The sequence below is a fragment of the Labeo rohita genome, chromosome 4 (genome assembly GCF_022985175.1).
Source record: "Labeo rohita strain BAU-BD-2019 chromosome 4, IGBB_LRoh.1.0, whole genome shotgun sequence".
Lineage (NCBI taxonomy): Eukaryota > Metazoa > Chordata > Actinopteri > Cypriniformes > Cyprinidae > Labeo > Labeo rohita.
In genome coordinates this window covers 13,114,743-13,121,587 of record NC_066872.1, presented here as the reverse complement: position 1 = coordinate 13,121,587, position 6,845 = coordinate 13,114,743, and the positions used below count along the sequence as shown (strand labels likewise).

Sequence of the window (6,845 nt, the reverse complement as noted above, 5' to 3'; positions counted from 1 at the left end):
CACACACACACACATTTGTTCTGCCATTTTTTCACATTCAGGACGAAACCCAAAACCCCACAGACTGTTACCAAAAGGTCTGGAAGAAACAACACCATAAAACACCAGGGAAGCGGGTGAGATAAAACATCATAAATCCAATTAAAGTCAAATCTAACATCTGTTTTGATCTTTTGATTTACACAAACACTGTCATGTCACTAAGAGCTGCCAGGACCCTGGTGACATGACAGTCAGAGTGACAGAGGGGTCATAAACACATAAATTCACTCATAAATCTAATCATGTACACACTGGACATATGACTGCCTGTCCATCAACGCTGACAGGAGTCATAAATCTAAATCCGGTCATAAATCAGATCATAAATCATAATGATACGTATGGTGCCTTATAAAACTACTGGTGGTGAAAGGGGTGAGCACAATGCTTTTCACATAGTAATTTAAGAGAGAATTGTCAAAGTCATTTAGATGTGCCAAACTTCCTGCTGCCTATAACAGAATATTGGCATGTAGATGTGTTCAGGCCAACGCTTTTGTCAAACATATGAAGTTTGGTGCAGATTGAAAATGGCATGCTTGACTTAGTTTAAGACATGACATATCCTGCTACCAACAGGTGGTGCTATGATTATAACTGAATATTGGCCTTTAGATGTGTTCAGGCCAGGACTCTTGCCAAACATGTCAAGTTTGGTGCAAATTGGACATTGCATGTTTAAGTTAGTGTAAAACAAGTAGTTTGCTGTTGCCAGCAGGTGGCGCTATGATTGAAATAGAATATTGCCCTTTAGATGTGTTCAGGCCAGGACTCTTATCGAACATGTGAAGTTTGGGGCAGATTGGACATTGTATGGCTGAGTTACAACAACTTCCTCTTTCATAGCAATAATATCATGCATTAGCACTTAGTAAGAGTTTTTAGCATGTTTAGCACAATATTGCCATATTTTGCTGTGCTTTTAATAGTCCATCACAGTGTTAAACATGTCACTTCCGGTTGCCAGCAGGTGGCGCTATGACTAGAACCGAATATGGGCCTTGTAGATATCTTCAGGCCAGGACTCTTATCAAACATGTGAAGTTGGGGGCAGATTGGACATTGTTTGCATGAATTACAACAACTTCCTGTTTCATGGCTTGGCTTTAACAACATGCTTTAGCACTTAGTAAGTGTTGCAAGCATGTTTGAGCGTGTTTTTAGCAAGTTTAGCACTCAGTTGCTTATTTTAGTGTGTTGCTAATAGTGTATCACAGTGTTAAACATGTCACTTCCTGTTGACAGTAGGTGGCGCTATGAAAATAACTGAATATTGGTATGGGCATGTGTTCAGGCCAGGACTCTTATCAAACACGTAAAGTTTGGAGCAGATTGGACATTGCATGCCTGAGTTATAGTAACTTCCTGTTTCATTGCATTAATAACATGCTTTAGCACTTAGCTAAGTGTTGCTAACATTTTTTAACATGTTTCTTACATGTTGCTACCCTATTTAACACTTGTTGATACTTTTTAAAATATTGCTAGGCATCCACAACAGTATTAAACGTGTCACTTCTTGTTGCCAGCAGGTGGCGCTATGACTATAACTGAATATGGGCATGGGCATGTGTTCAGACCGGGGCTCTTTTTAAACATGTTAAGTTTGGGGCAGATTGGATATTGTATGCCTGAGTTACAGTAACTTCCTGTTTCATTGTATTATTAGCATGCTTTAACATATTAGCTAAATGTTGCTAGCATGCTTTACTATGTTTGTAGCATGTTGAATATTAAGCTTGGGTCAGATTGGACACTGTATGCATGAGTTACAGCAATTTTTCTTTGTATTAATAGCATGCTTTAGCTCTTAGCTAAGTGTTGCTAGCATGTTTTAGCATGATTCTAGCATGTTGCTAGCCTATTTAAAACTTGCTAACGCTTTTTAAAACGCTTTTTAAGGAGTCCGTAACAGCATTAAACGTCACTTCCTGTTGTCAGCAGGTGGCGCTATGACTATAACTGAATATGGGCACTGACATGTGTTCAGGACTGGACTGTTATCAAATGTGTGAAGTTTGAGGCAGATCGGACATTGTTTGCCTGAGTTACAGCATCTTCCTTTTTCATGGCGACACGTCAAAATTTGTCAGGCCGCCACGGACACGCCCCTCAACGAAAACTCTAGATCTTCGCAATTTAGCATCACAAAGGCCTCATGATGACACTCAGCAAATTTGAAGATGATCAGATAAAAACTGTAGGAGGAGTTCGTTAAGGTACGAGGCCTGAAAATGGCAAAAACTGCACAAAAATTGTACAGGAAATTCAATGTAACAGACTTTCTGTTGGGTTTCGGATGTTGTTCTAGGAGACTTTTTTGTAGGTATTGGTGTGTTACATGTGTGTACCGAGTTTCGTACATGTACGTGAAATGTAGCTCGAGGCGCACTCTGTTGAAATTTTATAGGTGGCGCTATCGAGCCATTTTGCCACACCCACTTCTGAAAACCATATCAGATGTAAATATTCGCCAGGTCTGATGCGTGTGCAAAGTTTCATGAGTTTTCGAGCATGTTTAGGCCCTCAAAAAGACTTTTCATTTTGGAGAAGAAGAAGAAGAAGAAGAAACGGAGCAATTCCAATAGGGTCCTCGCACTGCAGTGCTCGGGCCCTTATAAGAGCTTTGCATTATTATTAATAAAATGTTAACAAATCCATTAAAAAAAACTATTGCTGTAAATTATATAATTTAGTATTTTAATCCTATTATTATAATTATTATTATTAATAATGATTATTGAGCTTTTACTCAGTTCTACTCAATTTTACAAGATTATTACAATATATTTATATTACAATATTATTATTGCAATTACAACATGTAGCGTCTGGACCAATCAGACGTACATTAATTGTTACATTTAACAATTAGTCCTTAAACCCAATAAGCCAGCTATATGCTGGAGCTCTGGAGACAACTCCCAAAGCAGCTAACACCCCAAAAGGGCTCAGTTGCCAGGACAACAATCTGATAAGTGGTTTTATTGCCCAGAGGAATGCACATTTGCCCATGCTACATTTGCCCATAGGAAAGGCACAATGCCTATAGAAATAGACTCTTTCCTATTCATTCACGGACAAACCTTTCTTTGACCTTCCTATCACACATAGCCCATTGTGTAAAGTGTTACTGCATTGTATTTTAATTTTGTCTGTTGTATTTGTATTTGTCTTTCTACTGTTTTATGCATGCGTTATGATAGATGACTAGTCATATAACCTACCTATGCCATGTTTGATCTCTTTGAATTTGTATTTTGATGATCTAAAAGATGGTGTAAATTAGATGTTGATACCCATGCAACATATTAGTGTTTTAAGAAACCTTACTAGTTTTTGCATCAACACCCAATCAAATTACCTATGCAAAACACCATGCTCACAGACAAAGAGTTGTAAACTTTCCCTCCAAAGGTGAAAGTTACCATTGGTTCGTGAACCTCCTGGAGGCACTTCACTCTCTTCTTCTCCCGATTGCTGCCCGTGTGGAGGAATCCACGGGGAGCCTGAGCCGGCACAGGGCGTGCCGGCTTGACCACAAAGAGCCAGACATTTCCACTCATCCCTGGAATTCATCTTCATGACTCGCCTCAGTCAGTGGTTCTTTGAGAACCTAAGAAGATGAGCTAGAACTCTTCAGGACTTCCCTAAGCGTGCACCAGGCCTTGCGGCCTTGTCTTTCCATTCCCCAAAGATCACAGGACTTCAGCTGGGTCCCTCTCAGCTCTTGGTTCTTCTTCAATTTTCAGCTGGGAAGAAACTTCCAGTCACCATCGAGTCAGAACATCTTTGGATTTCATCACTCTTCAGACCCGGAAGAACGTGATTGCAATTCCAAAACCACCACTGTTCCAAACCTGCAAGACTTTCACCCGAGACTGCATTTGGACACTTGTTCAACGACCAAGGCAATGCAAGTATCGTACACTTAACTAAACAAACAGAGGTTTAGTATAAGCTGTAGACAGCACTGATGGTTTCACTCAGGTGGCTAACTTGACTCTTTTCATAGCTTCATTCTCTTGTCTCTCTCTAACTGCTTCTCACTGAACATTCCCCCATGTATGAGTAACTTCATGTTTGTTTGTTTAGATTAGTTATGTGTTAGTCCTTTGTTAATAAACTATTGTGCACAAATTACATGAGTGTTGATTCTGATTCTGCCTTGCAAATTAATGTCCCTTTACGATTTTGATTCAAGCTACATGCTCTATTGCAATGGTACTTTAAGAAAGTTATTTTCTGTGGCCCAAAAAAATATTTCTTAGAGTTGATATAAAAATTATGCTGAATGTTCCCCGGGCGAACAGATTAGTTGATGGAAAAATTAATTCTGCTAATAATAATTAATTAAACTAATTCTGCTAATAATAATTAATTATAATTATTTATATACATTTCCCTTTGAGCTAAATTTGTTACAACATTTTATTATCATCTTATAATTTTATTAATTCATATTTTGGCCTTTACTGAATAAAAATAGAAGAATTGTATTGCCTTTTTGTTGAATAAATATTGCAATAATGTTTTTGTATTTTAAATAAAAAATATAATGAATGTATCACATTAGTGATATTTGTGTTGTTATGATTATTATCATTGTTATCATAATATATATTTTTTGTATTTCTTATTTGTTATAATTTACATTATAATATTACCCAAAATAATAATTTTATTTTATTATAAAATACTGACCTTTTTTTTTTCTTTTTTAGTGTAACAAGATTATTGTTATATTCAGGTTTTTTTATGCAGTGTTTTTTTTTTTACTTAGTATAAAATTAATATTTATAAATGTTATTATTATTATTATTATTAAATACATTATTTTATGCATGCATACATACTGTTTATTTAATTAATATAACCATAAGGGTTAGGGTTAGGGTTAGGTGTGGGGTGGGGGTGTGGGGTGTGGGTGTGGGGGTGTGGGTGGGGTGTGGGTGTGGGTGTGGGGGTGTGGGTGTGGACTTGTTTTTATATCCTTGTGGGGACCTAAACCTGAATACACACAGACTCATGGGGACTAGTGTCACCGTGGGGACCTAAATTGAGGTCCCCATGGGTACAAAAGCTTATAAATCATACAGAACATACAGAAAAGTTTTTTTGAGAAAGTAAAAATGCAGAAAGTTTTCTGTAAGGGTTAGGTTTAGGGGTAGGGTTAGGGTAAGGGGATAGAAAATACAGTGTGGACGGTATACAAACCATTGCACCTATGGAGAGTCCCCACAAAGATAATAAACCAGACATGTGTGTGTGTGTGTGTGTGTGTGTGTGTGTGTGTGTGTACTTGTGGGGACCAATTGTGGGGACCAAATGTCCCCACAAGGATAGTAAAACCTGAAAACCTGCGGTCCCCACAATGTTAAAAAATGATTAAAAATAGTAAATGATGTTTATCTGAAAGTGTAACGATGCAAACATGTTTCCTGTGAGGGCTAGGTTTAGGGTTAGGGTTGGGTTAGGGGATAGACAATATCGTTTGGTCAGTATAAAATCTATAGAAGTCTATGGAAAGTCCCCACAATTCACAAAAACAAACATGTGTGTGTGTGTGTGTGTGTCTCATCCTGCCTCATCCTGCTGTTCCTGTTTACCCTTGTTGTGGATTTATATTAAAGACTGTTTATTATATTTCGTCCTTGTTCGTCTGTATCTGACACAACCGTGACAATTGGAAATATAATAATATTTATAATAAACTTTATATTTATGGTTTCTGTTTTCTCATTTCAGTCTTGTGAGGAATTGATTATATTCATGATACAAACATCAATTAAAATCTGATTTCAGGTTGATTTGTGACTGTGTTTTATTATTTATTTGCAAAAACAAGAGAAAAGAATGACATGATCATCACGATTGTGACATTTTTACATTTTTAACACGAATAAAACAAATGATTGATGAGACACGACAATAAAACACAAATATACTTACACACACCTGATCTTACTGTCTATATGAGGATTTATCACACACATTTATTCTGATTCATGTTCATATTCATGTGATGAAGAGACATCTCAATGTTACTGATTCATCATCAGCTCAAAGCATTATGGGTACAATCTCTCATCAGTCTATTCTCATTCATCAGCACAGTTTCAATGATGATCCAGTAGAAACCCTAAACCCAGCACAGAGCGTCTGAGTGAATGTGGTCTGTTCTGTGTGGATGAGACTCATTGTGTCAGAGACGCTGTAGAAGGACAGAGTTCCTGCACTCACATCCACATACACTCCTATTCTATAGATATTATAATCATCATCATCATCATCATAATCATCATCATCATCATTCACTCCTATTCTCCTGATGATGGACTTTACAGGGAGATCAGTCTCTATGTTATTGTGTCTGAATGAGTATCTTTTACGAGAGCAGAACAAACTCCAGGACTGATCATTATGTCCAAACACACACTCATTACCCCGTCCCTTCCTGCTGATGCTCTTATATGACACTGATATAAACACAATATCTCCACTGCACTCAATCTCCCAGTAACAGCGTCCACACACACTCTCTCTACACAACACCTGAGAAAACACATCAAATCTGTCTGGATGATCAGGATACGACTGATACTTGTTCTTGTTTGTCACCGTTCTGTTCTCCTCAGACAGAATGAGATATTTGTTTGCTGTGTTTGGATCCAGTGTGAGAAAACAGCCCCCTGAACACAAGAACACACACATTTATAACACAACAACAATCACTACAGCTGTGTGTGTGTGTGTGTGTGTTGTGTGTGTGTGTGTGTGTGTTTTGATGACACCTGCGTCAG

At 37.6% G+C, this 6,845-nt stretch overlaps 1 protein-coding gene and 1 long non-coding RNA gene across 17 annotated transcripts in view; one reads left to right on the top strand and one right to left on the bottom strand.

The window, feature by feature from the left end:
- LOC127164348 (NACHT, LRR and PYD domains-containing protein 3) overlaps nucleotides 1-6,845 on the bottom strand; it is a 1,126,570-nt gene that overhangs the window by 1,028,983 nt on the left and 90,742 nt on the right. For 3 of the 16 annotated variants that reach the window (XR_007827625.1, XR_007827626.1, XR_007827627.1), the window contains one exon: nucleotides 6,091-6,734. The exons of the other annotated variants lie outside the window; for them this stretch is intronic. The gene's annotated coding sequence lies outside the window, so the exon portion shown is untranslated. The remainder of the gene's footprint in view (nucleotides 1-6,090; nucleotides 6,735-6,845) is intronic. 16 annotated transcript variants of the gene reach the window in all.
- Nucleotides 1-6,845, top strand: part of LOC127164356 (uncharacterized) — a 268,320-nt gene that overhangs the window by 218,815 nt on the left and 42,660 nt on the right. The window lies entirely within an intron of this gene.